The sequence below is a fragment of the Cyanistes caeruleus genome, chromosome 21, assembly GCF_971803275.1.
Source record: "Cyanistes caeruleus chromosome 21, bCyaCae1.hap1.1, whole genome shotgun sequence".
Classification (NCBI taxonomy): Eukaryota; Metazoa; Chordata; class Aves; order Passeriformes; family Paridae; genus Cyanistes; species Cyanistes caeruleus.
Genome location: NC_141721.1, coordinates 10,093,544 through 10,112,839, shown reverse-complemented (window position 1 = coordinate 10,112,839; position 19,296 = coordinate 10,093,544). Strand labels below are relative to the sequence as shown.

Below are 19,296 nucleotides of genomic sequence, written 5' to 3'. Positions count from 1 at the left end.
CTTAAACAAACTCTAAAACCTCTATCCTGAACACAACAACTGTAAAACGTATGTACAGCAGGGTGGCATCTGTGTCTGTGATGTCCCTAAGTCCTGGAAGGAAAAACAAGTAGCACGGTCAGTGCAGTCAGGCACGGAAGGGTGTTCCATGTGCTGCCGGGCTGGGACACTGGCCCAGTGGGACTCTGCTGCCAGAAGGGAGCCTGGCTGGAGGCTGTGGCCCAGGCACTGGAACAGGGCTTGTGTGGCCCACAGCAAGCCCAGGCCAGGCCAGGGATGGCCAGCAGAATCCAGTGCATGGGCTAGCGTGTCCCTGAGCAGGAAGTGCCCAGCCCGGCCCCAGGCTGGCAGCAGGGGACCCACTCTGCCTGTGGGGAGCACCTGCCTGTTCTGCTGCTGGCATCGGTCTTCATCCCAAGACCATGTCTTCCTCCTTGTCTTTTAGATCAATATCCATCTCTTCAATAGAATCTTTCGTTTCCACCTCCATCTCTTCCTCTGTCTCATACATATCCACATCCATCTCTTGCTCTCCAGTATCCTCTCCGTCCACTTCCATGGCTTCTTCTCTATCAGTCTGTGTATCGACGTCCGTCTCCTCCTCTCTGTCTGTGCCAGCCTGCAGAGGTAGCAAAATTTCCCACCCTGTCCCACAGAGCTCCAGCCCAGCCAGGCAGCTGCGGGGTGTCCGCCTCCGTGGAATAGTACCATACCTCTTTTGGAACAAATGCAGACATCCTGCAGGGATGGAGAGCAAAATCCAAGCGATGGGGAGCCTTGGGGACTGCTGGGGGAATCAGGGAGCAGGTGGCAACAAGGTGACAGGGGTAGGCTTGGAGCAGGGTGAATGAAGAGCGTGCTGGCACAAGGAGCCAAGGGTTGTGTTGTGGCCGTTGCTGGATGCTGGAAGTTCTAGCTGGAGCGTGCACTGTGACATCACCGCCAGGAGTTCAGGCCCAGGCTGAAGTGGACAACGGAGACCGTAGAATGAATGATGGAATCCCTGGGTGCTTGGGCTTGGAAGGGACCCTAAGGACCATCTTGCTCCAAGCGGAGCAATCTTCCCCTAGAATAGGTTGCTCAGAGCCCCGCTCCCAGCTGGCCTTGGATGTTGCCAAGGATGGAGCATCCCCAGCCTCTGTGCACAGCCTGGGCCAGTGGCCCAGCAGCCGGAGTGGAAAAGAGCAGCTTCATTAGATCCAACTTCAAGCTCACTCCTGCAGTTGAAAGGCTTCTCCTCTCTGTGCCCATCTTTCCTAGAGCTGCAGGGAGGCCTCGCCAGCCCCCTTCTCTTTCCAGGCTGAGCATCCCCAGCCCCACACGGACAGCAGTCCGATGCGTGGCAGTCAAGGCTAAAGGGTAGCAAATGGCTACATCGGGAAGTGAGAGATGGAAGCTTTTGGAGATGGAAGCTTTACCTCTAAATGTAGAAAAGAAAGAAAAGTGGAGGGGGAAATGGTGGGACTCTGGCTCTGTTCTAACTGGCGAAGATTTTCTTTTCTTCTTTTCTGTCGTGCTAACCCAAGTTTTGTTGTTTGAAAGGAGGTTTAGCAAAATATCCATCGTCTTCTCCACTGCTGAAACACTGAACAACATCTGGGCAGGCTGAGGATGCAGAGCAAAACCTGCAAATATCTACTGCTGATCGTGATCCTGGGGAATGCAGCTAAAGCCAGCCAAAAGCAATTTCTGGAAAGTCAAGCCTGCTTTACGTTTTCTGGAGTTTGGTTGTGCCAACTTCACCAGTCATTTCTAAAAAAGGAAAAGAAACTCCAAGCAAAACAGAGAAAAACACAAAGAAACCAACCCAAAGAAACCAATCAAACAAACAGATAAAACACCCCCAATCAAACCAAAGGCAATGAGAAGTTAGGACTAGTTGTAAGGATATCACAGCAGGCGAATGGCTGCTTCCTACTTGGATCACCATCCAAAGCCACCTAGAACAACTTCTCCAAAACATATCCAACAGGAGAAATGGAAAAAGTGATCCATGGCAGCTCTGCATTGTGGTGAAGGATGAGCATGCAGTTGTCCCGATGCAGCATTGCCCACCTTCCAGGCTGCTGTTTGGTCTGCTGAAAGACTCTTGCAGGACTGTGGCCCCTCTCCATGCAATGGAAATCATTGCCACAGCTCTCAGTTGAGGCACTGGCATTTCCAGAGCCAGATTCAGGCACAATCCTACTGCCTACTGAGCATCTGGGAAAGGTGCTGAGCATCTTCAGGCCTAGAAGCACAAAAGAGCTCAGGCTCTCCCCGAACTGGGTTTTCAGGGCAGCTTTCCATATCTCTGCAAGATTTCTTCATCCCTCAACACGTCTGACTTTATTATGTCCAACGATGCATTTGGGTTGCTTCCGTCCTCTTGTGTGCCCGTGAGTAACCTTCCACGTGGATGAAGGAGATTGTGTACAGGACAATTGATTGCGGCATTGCCATTTGGCTTCACTGTCACTCAGTTGAACACGGTCCTTATCTAAGAAGGACTTCCAAGAAATGGGTAGGAGTTTTGGCTGTGAGAGGAGCAGAAAGCACATTTTCTACAGCAAATTGCTAGCTGATGCACTTTCCTCCCTGCCAAAATAGTGATTGCCATTCATCTTCCTGGGAAGAATGTAAAGACCCATTCAGAGATGCCAGGTTCAGCTGGCCTGTGGCTTTGTGTACCTCATTTCACATGTCCAATTTCAAGGGCCACTAAAAGAGGCTCATGTTTGCCTTGCTACCCACAAGTGCTGTAGGTATTTCCAGGAGAAGAGGGAAAACATCGCTGTCCTGTGGTGTGGTAGAAATGCCACCACAACTGTGATTGTGTGAGCAAAGCCAGCCAGTGCTTTTTGGGGCAGCAGCAGCAGCGGAGAGTGTGGCAGAGCGGTTTTGATACTCTTTTTAGAGTCCTGCAAACATTGTTCCCGAAACAACCCACAGCTTTGCAAATGTGCCCGAAGAAAATGCAAAGAGAACTGGGGTGTGAAAATCAAACACTGTTTATCTGTAGAAGAAAAGGAACAAGAATGAACTACACCACATATTTACACTGTAAGAATATTGGTAACAACAACAACAACAACAAACTATAGAACCTATTTACCTGAGAACAGCTCTAACAAAACTCTATGAAACGTAATTACAGACAACTTAAACAAACTCTAAAACCTCTATCCTGAACACAACAACTGTAAAACGTATGTACAGCAGGGTGGCATCTGTGTCTGTGATGTCCCTAAGTCCTGGAAGGAAAAACAAGTAGCACGGTCAGTGCAGTCAGGCACGGAAGGGTGTTCCATGTGCTGCCGGGCTGGGACACTGGCCCAGTGGGACTCTGCTGCCAGAAGGGAGCCTGGCTGGAGGCTGTGGCCCAGGCACTGGAACAGGGCTTGTGTGGCCCACAGCAAGCCCAGGCCAGGCCAGGGATGGCCAGCAGAATCCAGTGCATGGGCTAGCGTGTCCCTGAGCAGGAAGTGCCCAGCCCGGCCCCAGGCTGGCAGCAGGGGACCCACTCTGCCTGTGGGGAGCACCTGCCTGTTCTGCTGCTGGCATCGGTCTTCATCCCAAGACCATGTCTTCCTCCTTGTCTTTTAGATCAATATCCATCTCTTCAATAGAATCTTTCGTTTCCACCTCCATCTCTTCCTCTGTCTCATACATATCCACATCCATCTCTTGCTCTCCAGTATCCTCTCCGTCCACTTCCATGGCTTCTTCTCTATCAGTCTGTGTATCGACGTCCGTCTCCTCCTCTCTGTCTGTGCCAGCCTGCAGAGGTAGCAAAATTTCCCACCCTGTCCCACAGAGCTCCAGCCCAGCCAGGCAGCTGCGGGGTGTCCGCCTCCGTGGAATAGTACCATACCTCTTTTGGAACAAATGCAGACATCCTGCAGGGATGGAGAGCAAAATCCAAGCGATGGGGAGCCTTGGGGACTGCTGGGGGAATCAGGGAGCAGGTGGCAACAAGGTGACAGGGGTAGGCTTGGAGCAGGGTGAATGAAGAGCGTGCTGGCACAAGGAGCCAAGGGTTGTGTTGTGGCCGTTGCTGGATGCTGGAAGTTCTAGCTGGAGCGTGCACTGTGACATCACCGCCAGGAGTTCAGGCCCAGGCTGAAGTGGACAACGGAGACCGTAGAATGAATGATGGAATCCCTGGGTGCTTGGGCTTGGAAGGGACCCTAAGGACCATCTTGCTCCAAGCGGAGCAATCTTCCCCTAGAATAGGTTGCTCAGAGCCCCGCTCCCAGCTGGCCTTGGATGTTGCCAAGGATGGAGCATCCCCAGCCTCTGTGCACAGCCTGGGCCAGTGGCCCAGCAGCCGGAGTGGAAAAGAGCAGCTTCATTAGATCCAACTTCAAGCTCACTCCTGCAGTTGAAAGGCTTCTCCTCTCTGTGCCCATCTTTCCTAGAGCTGCAGGGAGGCCTCGCCAGCCCCCTTCTCTTTCCAGGCTGAGCATCCCCAGCCCCACACGGACAGCAGTCCGATGCGTGGCAGTCAAGGCTAAAGGGTAGCAAATGGCTACATCGGGAAGTGAGAGATGGAAGCTTTTGGAGATGGAAGCTTTACCTCTAAATGTAGAAAAGAAAGAAAAGTGGAGGGGGAAATGGTGGGACTCTGGCTCTGTTCTAACTGGCGAAGATTTTCTTTTCTTCTTTTCTGTCGTGCTAACCCAAGTTTTGTTGTTTGAAAGGAGGTTTAGCAAAATATCCATCGTCTTCTCCACTGCTGAAACACTGAACAACATCTGGGCAGGCTGAGGATGCAGAGCAAAACCTGCAAATATCTACTGCTGATCGTGATCCTGGGGAATGCAGCTAAAGCCAGCCAAAAGCAATTTCTGGAAAGTCAAGCCTGCTTTACGTTTTCTGGAGTTTGGTTGTGCCAACTTCACCAGTCATTTCTAAAAAAGGAAAAGAAACTCCAAGCAAAACAGAGAAAAACACAAAGAAACCAACCCAAAGAAACCAATCAAACAAACAGATAAAACACCCCCAATCAAACCAAAGGCAATGAGAAGTTAGGACTAGTTGTAAGGATATCACAGCAGGCGAATGGCTGCTTCCTACTTGGATCACCATCCAAAGCCACCTAGAACAACTTCTCCAAAACATATCCAACAGGAGAAATGGAAAAAGTGATCCATGGCAGCTCTGCATTGTGGTGAAGGATGAGCATGCAGTGGTCCCGATGCAGCATTGCCCACCCTCCAGGCTGCTGTTTGGTCTGCTGAAAGACTCTTGCAGGACTGTGGCCCCTCTCCATGCAATGGAAATCATTGCCACAGCTCTCAGTTGAGGCACTGGCATTTCCAGAGCCAGATTCAGGCACAATCCTACTGCCTACTGAGCATCTGGGAAAGGTGCTGAGCATCTTCAGGCCTAGAAGCACAAAAGAGCTCAGGCTCTCCCCGAACTGGGTTTTCAGGGCAGCTTTCCATATCTCTGCAAGATTTCTTCATCCCTCAACACGTCTGACTTTATTATGTCCAACGATGCATTTGGGTTGCTTCCGTCCTCTTGTGTGCCCGTGAGTAACCTTCCACGTGGATGAAGGAGATTGTGTACAGGACAATTGATTGCGGCATTGCCATTTGGCTTCACTGTCACTCAGTTGAACACGGTCCTTATCTAAGAAGGACTTCCAAGAAATGGGTAGGAGTTTTGGCTGTGAGAGGAGCAGAAAGCACATTTTCTACAGCAAATTGCTAGCTGATGCACTTTCCTCCCTGCCAAAATAGTGATTGCCATTCATCTTCCTGGGAAGAATGTAAAGACCCATTCAGAGATGCCAGGTTCAGCTGGCCTGTGGCTTTGTGTACCTCATTTCACATGTCCAATTTCAAGGGCCACTAAAAGAGGCTCATGTTTGCCTTGCTACCCACAAGTGCTGTAGGTATTTCCAGGAGAAGAGGGAAAACATCGCTGTCCTGTGGTGTGGTAGAAATGCCACCACAACTGTGATTGTGTGAGCAAAGCCAGCCAGTGCTTTTTGGGGCAGCAGCAGCAGCGGAGAGTGTGGCAGAGCGGTTTTGATACTCTTTTTAGAGTCCTGCAAACATTGTTCCCGAAACAACCCACAGCTTTGCAAATGTGCCCGAAGAAAATGCAAAGAGAACTGGGGTGTGAAAATCAAACACTGTTTATCTGTAGAAGAAAAGGAACAAGAATGAACTACACCACATATTTACACTGTAAGAATATTGGTAACAACAACAACAACAACAAACTATAGAACCTATTTACCTGAGAACAGCTCTAACAAAACTCTATGAAACGTAATTACAGACAACTTAAACAAACTCTAAAACCTCTATCCTGAACACAACAACTGTAAAACGTATGTACAGCAGGGTGGCATCTGTGTCTGTGATGTCCCTAAGTCCTGGAAGGAAAAACAAGTAGCACGGTCAGTGCAGTCAGGCACGGAAGGGTGTTCCATGTGCTGCCGGGCTGGGACACTGGCCCAGTGGGACTCTGCTGCCAGAAGGGAGCCTGGCTGGAGGCTGTGGCCCAGGCACTGGAACAGGGCTTGTGTGGCCCACAGCAAGCCCAGGCCAGGCCAGGGATGGCCAGCAGAATCCAGTGCATGGGCTAGCGTGTCCCTGAGCAGGAAGTGCCCAGCCCGGCCCCAGGCTGGCAGCAGGGGACCCACTCTGCCTGTGGGGAGCACCTGCCTGTTCTGCTGCTGGCATCGGTCTTCATCCCAAGACCATGTCTTCCTCCTTGTCTTTTAGATCAATATCCATCTCTTCAATAGAATCTTTCGTTTCCACCTCCATCTCTTCCTCTGTCTCGTACATATCCACATCCATCTCTTGCTCTCCAGTATCCTCTCCGTCCACTTCCATGGCTTCTTCTCTATCAGTCTGTGTATCGACGTCCGTCTCCTCCTCTCTGTCTGTGCCAGCCTGCAGAGGTAGCAAAATTTCCCACCCTGTCCCACAGAGCTCCAGCCCAGCCAGGCAGCTGCGGGGTGTCCGCCTCCGTGGAATAGTACCATACCTCTTTTGGAACAAATGCAGACATCCTGCAGGGATGGAGAGCAAAATCCAAGCGATGGGGAGCGTTGGGGACTGCTGGGGGAATCAGGGAGCAGGTGGCAACAAGGTGACAGGGGTAGGCTTGGAGCAGGGTGAATGAAGAGCGTGCTGGCACAAGGAGCCAAGGGTTGTGTTGTGGCCGTTGCTGGATGCTGGAAGTTCTAGCTGGAGCGTGCACTGTGACATCACCGCCAGGAGTTCAGGCCCAGGCTGAAGTGGACAACGGAGACCGTAGAATGAATGATGGAATCCCTGGGTGCTTGGGCTTGGAAGGGACCCTAAGGACCATCTTGCTCCAAGCGGAGCAATCTTCCCCTAGAATAGGTTGCTCAGAGCCCCGCTCCCAGCTGGCCTTGGATGTTGCCAAGGATGGAGCATCCCCAGCCTCTGTGCACAGCCTGGGCCAGTGGCCCAGCAGCCGGAGTGGAAAAGAGCAGCTTCATTAGATCCAACTTCAAGCTCACTCCTGCAGTTGAAAGGCTTCTCCTCTCTGTGCCCATCTTTCCTAGAGCTGCAGGGAGGCCTCGCCAGCCCCCTTCTCTTTCCAGGCTGAGCATCCCCAGCCCCACACGGACAGCAGTCCGATGCGTGGCAGTCAAGGCTAAAGGGTAGCAAATGGCTACATCGGGAAGTGAGAGATGGAAGCTTTTGGAGATGGAAGCTTTACCTCTAAATGTAGAAAAGAAAGAAAAGTGGAGGGGGAAATGGTGGGACTCTGGCTCTGTTCTAACTGGCGAAGATTTTCTTTTCTTCTTTTCTGTCGTGCTAACCCAAGTTTTGTTGTTTGAAAGGAGGTTTAGCAAAATATCCATCGTCTTCTCCACTGCTGAAACACTGAACAACATCTGGGCAGGCTGAGGATGCAGAGCAAAACCTGCAAATATCTACTGCTGATCGTGATCCTGGGGAATGCAGCTAAAGCCAGCCAAAAGCAATTTCTGGAAAGTCAAGCCTGCTTTACGTTTTCTGGAGTTTGGTTGTGCCAACTTCACCAGTCATTTCTAAAAAAGGAAAAGAAACTCCAAGCAAAACAGAGAAAAACACAAAGAAACCAACCCAAAGAAACCAATCAAACAAACAGATAAAACACCCCCAATCAAACCAAAGGCAATGAGAAGTTAGGACTAGTTGTAAGGATATCACAGCAGGCGAATGGCTGCTTCCTACTTGGATCACCATCCAAAGCCACCTAGAACAACTTCTCCAAAACATATCCAACAGGAGAAATGGAAAAAGTGATCCATGGCAGCTCTGCATTGTGGTGAAGGATGAGCATGCAGTGGTCCCGATGCAGCATTGCCCACCCTCCAGGCTGCTGTTTGGTCTGCTGAAAGACTCTTGCAGGACTGTGGCCCCTCTCCATGCAATGGAAATCATTGCCACAGCTCTCAGTTGAGGCACTGGCATTTCCAGAGCCAGATTCAGGCACAATCCTACTGCCTACTGAGCATCTGGGAAAGGTGCTGAGCATCTTCAGGCCTAGAAGCACAAAAGAGCTCAGGCTCTCCCCGAACTGGGTTTTCAGGGCAGCTTTCCATATCTCTGCAAGATTTCTTCATCCCTCAACACGTCTGACTTTATTATGTCCAACGATGCATTTGGGTTGCTTCCGTCCTCTTGTGTGCCCGTGAGTAACCTTCCACGTGGATGAAGGAGATTGTGTACAGGACAATTGATTGCGGCATTGCCATTTGGCTTCACTGTCACTCAGTTGAACACGGTCCTTATCTAAGAAGGACTTCCAAGAAATGGGTAGGAGTTTTGGCTGTGAGAGGAGCAGAAAGCACATTTTCTACAGCAAATTGCTAGCTGATGCACTTTCCTCCCTGCCAAAATAGTGATTGCCATTCATCTTCCTGGGAAGAATGTAAAGACCCATTCAGAGATGCCAGGTTCAGCTGGCCTGTGGCTTTGTGTACCTCATTTCACATGTCCAATTTCAAGGGCCACTAAAAGAGGCTCATGTTTGCCTTGCTACCCACAAGTGCTGTAGGTATTTCCAGGAGAAGAGGGAAAACATCGCTGTCCTGTGGTGTGGTAGAAATGCCACCACAACTGTGATTGTGTGAGCAAAGCCAGCCAGTGCTTTTTGGGGCAGCAGCAGCAGCGGAGAGTGTGGCAGAGCGGTTTTGATACTCTTTTTAGAGTCCTGCAAACATTGTTCCCGAAACAACCCACAGCTTTGCAAATGTGCCCGAAGAAAATGCAAAGAGAACTGGGGTGTGAAAATCAAACACTGTTTATCTGTAGAAGAAAAGGAACAAGAATGAACTACACCACATATTTACACTGTAAGAATATTGGTAACAACAACAACAACAACAAACTATAGAACCTATTTACCTGAGAACAGCTCTAACAAAACTCTATGAAACGTAATTACAGACAACTTAAACAAACTCTAAAACCTCTATCCTGAACACAACAACTGTAAAACGTATGTACAGCAGGGTGGCATCTGTGTCTGTGATGTCCCTAAGTCCTGGAAGGAAAAACAAGTAGCACGGTCAGTGCAGTCAGGCACGGAAGGGTGTTCCATGTGCTGCCGGGCTGGGACACTGGCCCAGTGGGACTCTGCTGCCAGAAGGGAGCCTGGCTGGAGGCTGTGGCCCAGGCACTGGAACAGGGCTTGTGTGGCCCACAGCAAGCCCAGGCCAGGCCAGGGATGGCCAGCAGAATCCAGTGCATGGGCTAGCGTGTCCCTGAGCAGGAAGTGCCCAGCCCGGCCCCAGGCTGGCAGCAGGGGACCCACTCTGCCTGTGGGGAGCACCTGCCTGTTCTGCTGCTGGCATCGGTCTTCATCCCAAGACCATGTCTTCCTCCTTGTCTTTTAGATCAATATCCATCTCTTCAATAGAATCTTTCGTTTCCACCTCCATCTCTTCCTCTGTCTCGTACATATCCACATCCATCTCTTGCTCTCCAGTATCCTCTCCGTCCACTTCCATGGCTTCTTCTCTATCAGTCTGTGTATCGACGTCCGTCTCCTCCTCTCTGTCTGTGCCAGCCTGCAGAGGTAGCAAAATTTCCCACCCTGTCCCACAGAGCTCCAGCCCAGCCAGGCAGCTGCGGGGTGTCCGCCTCCGTGGAATAGTACCATACCTCTTTTGGAACAAATGCAGACATCCTGCAGGGATGGAGAGCAAAATCCAAGCGATGGGGAGCGTTGGGGACTGCTGGGGGAATCAGGGAGCAGGTGGCAACAAGGTGACAGGGGTAGGCTTGGAGCAGGGTGAATGAAGAGCGTGCTGGCACAAGGAGCCAAGGGTTGTGTTGTGGCCGTTGCTGGATGCTGGAAGTTCTAGCTGGAGCGTGCACTGTGACATCACCGCCAGGAGTTCAGGCCCAGGCTGAAGTGGACAACGGAGACCGTAGAATGAATGATGGAATCCCTGGGTGCTTGGGCTTGGAAGGGACCCTAAGGACCATCTTGCTCCAAGCGGAGCAATCTTCCCCTAGAATAGGTTGCTCAGAGCCCCGCTCCCAGCTGGCCTTGGATGTTGCCAAGGATGGAGCATCCCCAGCCTCTGTGCACAGCCTGGGCCAGTGGCCCAGCAGCCGGAGTGGAAAAGAGCAGCTTCATTAGATCCAACTTCAAGCTCACTCCTGCAGTTGAAAGGCTTCTCCTCTCTGTGCCCATCTTTCCTAGAGCTGCAGGGAGGCCTCGCCAGCCCCCTTCTCTTTCCAGGCTGAGCATCCCCAGCCCCACACGGACAGCAGTCCGATGCGTGGCAGTCAAGGCTAAAGGGTAGCAAATGGCTACATCGGGAAGTGAGAGATGGAAGCTTTTGGAGATGGAAGCTTTACCTCTAAATGTAGAAAAGAAAGAAAAGTGGAGGGGGAAATGGTGGGACTCTGGCTCTGTTCTAACTGGCGAAGATTTTCTTTTCTTCTTTTCTGTCGTGCTAACCCAAGTTTTGTTGTTTGAAAGGAGGTTTAGCAAAATATCCATCGTCTTCTCCACTGCTGAAACACTGAACAACATCTGGGCAGGCTGAGGATGCAGAGCAAAACCTGCAAATATCTACTGCTGATCGTGATCCTGGGGAATGCAGCTAAAGCCAGCCAAAAGCAATTTCTGGAAAGTCAAGCCTGCTTTACGTTTTCTGGAGTTTGGTTGTGCCAACTTCACCAGTCATTTCTAAAAAAGGAAAAGAAACTCCAAGCAAAACAGAGAAAAACACAAAGAAACCAACCCAAAGAAACCAATCAAACAAACAGATAAAACACCCCCAATCAAACCAAAGGCAATGAGAAGTTAGGACTAGTTGTAAGGATATCACAGCAGGCGAATGGCTGCTTCCTACTTGGATCACCATCCAAAGCCACCTAGAACAACTTCTCCAAAACATATCCAACAGGAGAAATGGAAAAAGTGATCCATGGCAGCTCTGCATTGTGGTGAAGGATGAGCATGCAGTGGTCCCGATGCAGCATTGCCCACCCTCCAGGCTGCTGTTTGGTCTGCTGAAAGACTCTTGCAGGACTGTGGCCCCTCTCCATGCAATGGAAATCATTGCCACAGCTCTCAGTTGAGGCACTGGCATTTCCAGAGCCAGATTCAGGCACAATCCTACTGCCTACTGAGCATCTGGGAAAGGTGCTGAGCATCTTCAGGCCTAGAAGCACAAAAGAGCTCAGGCTCTCCCCGAACTGGGTTTTCAGGGCAGCTTTCCATATCTCTGCAAGATTTCTTCATCCCTCAACACGTCTGACTTTATTATGTCCAACGATGCATTTGGGTTTCTTCCGTCCTCTTGTGTGCCCGTGAGTAACCTTCCACGTGGATGAAGGAGATTGTGTACAGGACAATTGATTGCGGCATTGCCATTTGGCTTCACTGTCACTCAGTTGAACACGGTCCTTATCTAAGAAGGACTTCCAAGAAATGGGTAGGAGTTTTGGCTGTGAGAGGAGCAGAAAGCACATTTTCTACAGCAAATTGCTAGCTGATGCACTTTCCTCCCTGCCAAAATAGTGATTGCCATTCATCTTCCTGGGAAGAATGTAAAGACCCATTCAGAGATGCCAGGTTCAGCTGGCCTGTGGCTTTGTGTACCTCATTTCACATGTCCAATTTCAAGGGCCACTAAAAGAGGCTCATGTTTGCCTTGCTACCCACAAGTGCTGTAGGTATTTCCAGGAGAAGAGGGAAAACATCGCTGTCCTGTGGTGTGGTAGAAATGCCACCACAACTGTGATTGTGTGAGCAAAGCCAGCCAGTGCTTTTTGGGGCAGCAGCAGCAGCGGAGAGTGTGGCAGAGCGGTTTTGATACTCTTTTTAGAGTCCTGCAAACATTGTTCCCGAAACAACCCACAGCTTTGCAAATGTGCCCGAAGAAAATGCAAAGAGAACTGGGGTGTGAAAATCAAAGACTGTTTATCTGTAGAAGAAAAGGAACAAGAATGAACTACACCACATATTTACACTGTAAGAATATTGGTAACAACAACAACAACAACAAACTATAGAACCTATTTACCTGAGAACAGCTCTAACAAAACTCTATGAAACGTAATTACAGACAACTTAAACAAACTCTAAAACCTCTATCCTGAACACAACAACTGTAAAACGTATGTACAGCAGGGTGGCATCTGTGTCTGTGATGTCCCTAAGTCCTGGAAGGAAAAACAAGTAGCACGGTCAGTGCAGTCAGGCACGGAAGGGTGTTCCATGTGCTGCCGGGCTGGGACACTGGCCCAGTGGGACTCTGCTGCCAGAAGGGAGCCTGGCTGGAGGCTGTGGCCCAGGCACTGGAACAGGGCTTGTGTGGCCCACAGCAAGCCCAGGCCAGGCCAGGGATGGCCAGCAGAATCCAGTGCATGGGCTAGCGTGTCCCTGAGCAGGAAGTGCCCAGCCCGGCCCCAGGCTGGCAGCAGGGGACCCACTCTGCCTGTGGGGAGCACCTGCCTGTTCTGCTGCTGGCATCGGTCTTCATCCCAAGACCATGTCTTCCTCCTTGTCTTTTAGATCAATATCCATCTCTTCAATAGAATCTTTCGTTTCCACCTCCATCTCTTCCTCTGTCTCGTACATATCCACATCCATCTCTTGCTCTCCAGTATCCTCTCCGTCCACTTCCATGGCTTCTTCTCTATCAGTCTGTGTATCGACGTCCGTCTCCTCCTCTCTGTCTGTGCCAGCCTGCAGAGGTAGCAAAATTTCCCACCCTGTCCCACAGAGCTCCAGCCCAGCCAGGCAGCTGCGGGGTGTCCGCCTCCGTGGAATAGTACCATACCTCTTTTGGAACAAATGCAGACATCCTGCAGGGATGGAGAGCAAAATCCAAGCGATGGGGAGCCTTGGGGACTGCTGGGGGAATCAGGGAGCAGGTGGCAACAAGGTGACAGGGGTAGGCTTGGAGCAGGGTGAATGAAGAGCGTGCTGGCACAAGGAGCCAAGGGTTGTGTTGTGGCCGTTGCTGGATGCTGGAAGTTCTAGCTGGAGCGTGCACTGTGACATCACCGCCAGGAGTTCAGGCCCAGGCTGAAGTGGACAACGGAGACCGTAGAATGAATGATGGAATCCCTGGGTGCTTGGGCTTGGAAGGGACCCTAAGGACCATCTTGCTCCAAGCGGAGCAATCTTCCCCTAGAATAGGTTGCTCAGAGCCCCGCTCCCAGCTGGCCTTGGATGTTGCCAAGGATGGAGCATCCCCAGCCTCTGTGCACAGCCTGGGCCAGTGGCCCAGCAGCCGGAGTGGAAAAGAGCAGCTTCATTAGATCCAACTTCAAGCTCACTCCTGCAGTTGAAAGGCTTCTCCTCTCTGTGCCCATCTTTCCTAGAGCTGCAGGGAGGCCTCGCCAGCCCCCTTCTCTTTCCAGGCTGAGCATCCCCAGCCCCACACGGACAGCAGTCCGATGCGTGGCAGTCAAGGCTAAAGGGTAGCAAATGGCTACATCGGGAAGTGAGAGATGGAAGCTTTTGGAGATGGAAGCTTTACCTCTAAATGTAGAAAAGAAAGAAAAGTGGAGGGGGAAATGGTGGGACTCTGGCTCTGTTCTAACTGGCGAAGATTTTCTTTTCTTCTTTTCTGTCGTGCTAACCCAAGTTTTGTTGTTTGAAAGGAGGTTTAGCAAAATATCCATCGTCTTCTCCACTGCTGAAACACTGAACAACATCTGGGCAGGCTGAGGATGCAGAGCAAAACCTGCAAATATCTACTGCTGATCGTGATCCTGGGGAATGCAGCTAAAGCCAGCCAAAAGCAATTTCTGGAAAGTCAAGCCTGCTTTACGTTTTCTGGAGTTTGGTTGTGCCAACTTCACCAGTCATTTCTAAAAAAGGAAAAGAAACTCCAAGCAAAACAGAGAAAAACACAAAGAAACCAACCCAAAGAAACCAATCAAACAAACAGATAAAACACCCCCAATCAAACCAAAGGCAATGAGAAGTTAGGACTAGTTGTAAGGATATCACAGCAGGCGAATGGCTGCTTCCTACTTGGATCACCATCCAAAGCCACCTAGAACAACTTCTCCAAAACATATCCAACAGGAGAAATGGAAAAAGTGATCCATGGCAGCTCTGCATTGTGGTGAAGGATGAGCATGCAGTGGTCCCGATGCAGCATTGCCCACCCTCCAGGCTGCTGTTTGGTCTGCTGAAAGACTCTTGCAGGACTGTGGCCCCTCTCCATGCAATGGAAATCATTGCCACAGCTCTCAGTTGAGGCACTGGCATTTCCAGAGCCAGATTCAGGCACAATCCTACTGCCTACTGAGCATCTGGGAAAGGTGCTGAGCATCTTCAGGCCTAGAAGCACAAAAGAGCTCAGGCTCTCCCCGAACTGGGTTTTCAGGGCAGCTTTCCATATCTCTGCAAGATTTCTTCATCCCTCAACACGTCTGACTTTATTATGTCCAACGATGCATTTGGGTTGCTTCCGTCCTCTTGTGTGCCCGTGAGTAACCTTCCACGTGGATGAAGGAGATTGTGTACAGGACAATTGATTGCGGCATTGCCATTTGGCTTCACTGTCACTCAGTTGAACACGGTCCTTATCTAAGAAGGACTTCCAAGAAATGGGTAGGAGTTTTGGCTGTGAGAGGAGCAGAAAGCACATTTTCTACAGCAAATTGCTAGCTGATGCACTTTCCTCCCTGCCAAAATAGTGATTGCCATTCATCTTCCTGGGAAGAATGTAAAGACCCATTCAGAGATGCCAGGTTCAGCTGGCCTGTGGCTTTGTGTACCTCATTTCACATGTCCAATTTCAAGGGCCACTAAAAGAGGCTCATGTTTGCCTTGCTACCCACAAGTGCTGTAGGTATTTCCAGGAGAAGAGGGAAAACATCGCTGTCCTGTGGTGTGGTAGAAATGCCACCACAACTGTGATTGTGTGAGCAAAGCCAGCCAGTGCTTTTTGGGGCAGCAGCAGCAGCGGAGAGTGTGGCAGAGCGGTTTTGATACTCTTTTTAGAGTCCTGCAAACATTGTTCCCGAAACAACCCACAGCTTTGCAAATGTGCCCGAAGAAAATGCAAAGAGAACTGGGGTGTGAAAATCAAACACTGTTTATCTGTAGAAGAAAAGGAACAAGAATGAACTACACCACATATTTACACTGTAAGAATATTGGTAACAACAACAACAACAACAAACTATAGAACCTATTTACCTGAGAACAGCTCTAACAAAACTCTATGAAACGTAATTACAGACAACTTAAACAAACTCTAAAACCTCTATCCTGAACACAACAACTGTAAAACGTATGTACAGCAGGGTGGCATCTGTGTCTGTGATGTCCCTAAGTCCTGGAAGGAAAAACAAGTAGCACGGTCAGTGCAGTCAGGCACGGAAGGGTGTTCCATGTGCTGCCGGGCTGGGACACTGGCCCAGTGGGACTCTGCTGCCAGAAGGGAGCCTGGCTGGAGGCTGTGGCCCAGGCACTGGAACAGGGCTTGTGTGGCCCACAGCAAGCCCAGGCCAGGCCAGGGATGGCCAGCAGAATCCAGTGCATGGGCTAGCGTGTCCCTGAGCAGGAAGTGCCCAGCCCGGCCCCAGGCTGGCAGCAGGGGACCCACTCTGCCTGTGGGGAGCACCTGCCTGTTCTGCTGCTGGCATCGGTCTTCATCCCAAGACCATGTCTTCCTCCTTGTCTTTTAGATCAATATCCATCTCTTCAATAGAATCTTTCGTTTCCACCTCCATCTCTTCCTCTGTCTCGTACATATCCACATCCATCTCTTGCTCTCCAGTATCCTCTCCGTCCACTTCCATGGCTTCTTCTCTATCAGTCTGTGTATCGACGTCCGTCTCCTCCTCTCTGTCTGTGCCAGCCTGCAGAGGTAGCAAAATTTCCCACCCTGTCCCACAGAGCTCCAGCCCAGCCAGGCAGCTGCGGGGTGTCCGCCTCCGTGGAATAGTACCATACCTCTTTTGGAACAAATGCAGACATCCTGCAGGGATGGAGAGCAAAATCCAAGCGATGGGGAGCCTTGGGGACTGCTGGGGGAATCAGGGAGCAGGTGGCAACAAGGTGACAGGGGTAGGCTTGGAGCAGGGTGAATGAAGAGCGTGCTGGCACAAGGAGCCAAGGGTTGTGTTGTGGCCGTTGCTGGATGCTGGAAGTTCTAGCTGGAGCGTGCACTGTGACATCACCGCCAGGAGTTCAGGCCCAGGCTGAAGTGGACAACGGAGACCGTAGAATGAATGATGGAATCCCTGGGCGCTTGGGCTTGGAAGGGACCCTAAGGACCATCTTGCTCCAAGCGGAGCAATCTTCCCCTAGAATAGGTTGCTCAGAGCCCCGCTCCCAGCTGGCCTTGGATGTTGCCAAGGATGGAGCATCCCCAGCCTCTGTGCACAGCCTGGGCCAGTGGCCCAGCAGCCGGAGTGGAAAAGAGCAGCTTCATTAGATCCAACTTCAAGCTCACTCCTGCAGTTGAAAGGCTTCTCCTCTCTGTGCCCATCTTTCCTAGAGCTGCAGGGAGGCCTCGCCAGCCCCCTTCTCTTTCCAGGCTGAGCATCCCCAGCCCCACACGGACAGCAGTCCGATGCGTGGCAGTCAAGGCTAAAGGGTAGCAAATGGCTACATCGGGAAGTGAGAGATGGAAGCTTTTGGAGATGGAAGCTTTACCTCTAAATGTAGAAAAGAAAGAAAAGTGGAGGGGGAAATGGTGGGACTCTGGCTCTGTTCTAACTGGCGAAGATTTTCTTTTCTTCTTTTCTGTCGTGCTAACCCAAGTTTTGTTGTTTGAAAGGAGGTTTAGCAAAATATCCATCGTCTTCTCCACTGCTGAAACACTGAACAACATCTGGGCAGGCTGAGGATGCAGAGCAAAACCTGCAAATATCTACTGCTGATCGTGATCCTGGGGAATGCAGCTAAAGCCAGCCAAAAGCAATTTCTGGAAAGTCAAGCCTGCTTTACGTTTTCTGGAGTTTGGTTGTGCCAACTTCACCAGTCATTTCTAAAAAAGGAAAAGAAACTCCAAGCAAAACAGAGAAAAACACAAAGAAACCAACCCAAAGAAACCAATCAAACAAACAGATAAAACACCCCCAATCAAACCAAAGGCAATGAGAAGTTAGGACTAGTTGTAAGGATATCACAGCAGGCGAATGGCTGCTTCCTACTTGGATCACCATCCAAAGCCACCTAGAACAACTTCTCCAAAACATATCCAACAGGAGAAATGGAAAAAGTGATCCATGGCAGCTCTGCATTGTGGTGAAGGATGAGCATGCAGTGGTCCCGATGCAGCATTGCCCACCCTCCAGGCTGCTGTTTGGTCTGCTGAAAGACTCTTGCAGGACTGTGGCCCCTCTCCATGCAATGGAAATCATTGCCACAGCTCTCAGTTGAGGCACTGGCATTTCCAGAGCCAGATTCAGGCACAATCCTACTGCCTACTGAGCATCTGGGAAAGGTGCTGAGCATCTTCAGGCCTAGAAGCACAAAAGAGCTCAGGCTCTCCCCGAACTGGGTTTTCAGGGCAGCTTTCCATATCTCTGCAAGATTTCTTCATCCCTCAACACGTCTGACTTTATTATGTCCAACGATGCATTTGGGTTGCTTCCGTCCTCTTGTGTGCCCGTGAGTAACCTTCCACGTGGATGAAGGAGATTGTGTACAGGACAATTGATTGCGGCATTGCCATTTGGCTTCACTGTCACTCAGTTGAACACGGTCCTTATCTAAGAAGGACTTCCAAGAAATGGGTAGGAGTTTTGGCTGTGAGAGGAGCAGAAAGCACATTTTCTACAGCAAATTGCTAGCTGATGCACTTTCCTCCCTGCCAAAATAGTGATTGCCATTCATCTTCCTGGGAAGAATGTAAAGACCCATTCAGAGATGCCAGGTTCAGCTGGCCTGTGGCTTTGTGTACCTCATTTCACATGTCCAATTTCAAGGGCCACTAAAAGAGGCTCATGTTTGCCTTGCTACCCACAAGTGCTGTAGGTATTTCCAGGAGAAGAGGGAAAACATCGCTGTCCTGTGGTGTGGTAGAAATGCCACCACAACTGTGATTGTGTGAGCAAAGCCAGCCAGTGCTTTTTGGGGCAGCAGCAGCAGCGGAGAGTGTGGCAGAGCGGTTTTGATACTCTTTTTAGAGTCCTGCAAACATTGTTCCCGAAACAACCCACAGCTTTGCAAATGTGCCCGAAGAAAATGCAAGGAGAACTGGGGTGTGAAAATCAAAGACTGTTTATCTGTAGAAGAAAAGGAACAAGAATGAACTACACCACATATTTACACTGTAAGAATATTGGTAACAACAACAACAACAACAAACTATAGAACCTATTTACCTGAGAACAGCTCTAACAAAACTCTATGAAACGTAATTACAGACAACTTAAACAAACTCTAAAACCTCTATCCTGAACACAACAACTGTAAAACGTATGTACAGCAGGGTGGCATCTGTGTCTGTGATGTCCCTAAGTCCTGGAAGGAAAAACAAGTAGCACGGTCAGTGCAGTCAGGCACGGAAGGGTGTTCCATGTGCTGCCGGGCTGGGACACTGGCCCAGTGGGACTCTGCTGCCAGAAGGGAGCCTGGCTGGAGGCTGTGGCCCAGGCACTGGAACAGGGCTTGTGTGGCCCACAGCAAGCCCAGGCCAGGCCAGGGATGGCCAGCAGAATCCAGTGCATGGGCTAGCGTGTCCCTGAGCAGGAAGTGCCCAGCCCGGCCCCAGGCTGGCAGCAGGGGACCCACTCTGCCTGTGGGGAGCACCTGCCTGTTCTGCTGCTGGCATCGGTCTTCATCCCAAGACCATGTCTTCCTCCTTGTCTTTTAGATCAATATCCA

The 19,296-nt window shown here is 50.5% G+C and overlaps 1 long non-coding RNA gene across 1 annotated transcript; it reads right to left on the bottom strand.

The window, feature by feature from the left end:
• Nucleotides 1-6,114: 6,114 nt before the first annotated feature.
• On the bottom strand, nucleotides 6,115-16,586 carry LOC147649660 (uncharacterized). Its single transcript, XR_015278485.1, has 9 exons — nucleotides 16,414-16,586; nucleotides 16,086-16,319; nucleotides 13,274-15,793; nucleotides 12,946-13,179; nucleotides 10,134-12,653; nucleotides 9,806-10,039; nucleotides 6,994-9,513; nucleotides 6,666-6,899; nucleotides 6,115-6,373 (listed from the first exon to the last, which is right to left on the bottom strand). It is a non-coding gene; the product is annotated as an uncharacterized LOC147649660 (long non-coding RNA).
• Nucleotides 16,587-19,296: the final 2,710 nt, after the last annotated feature.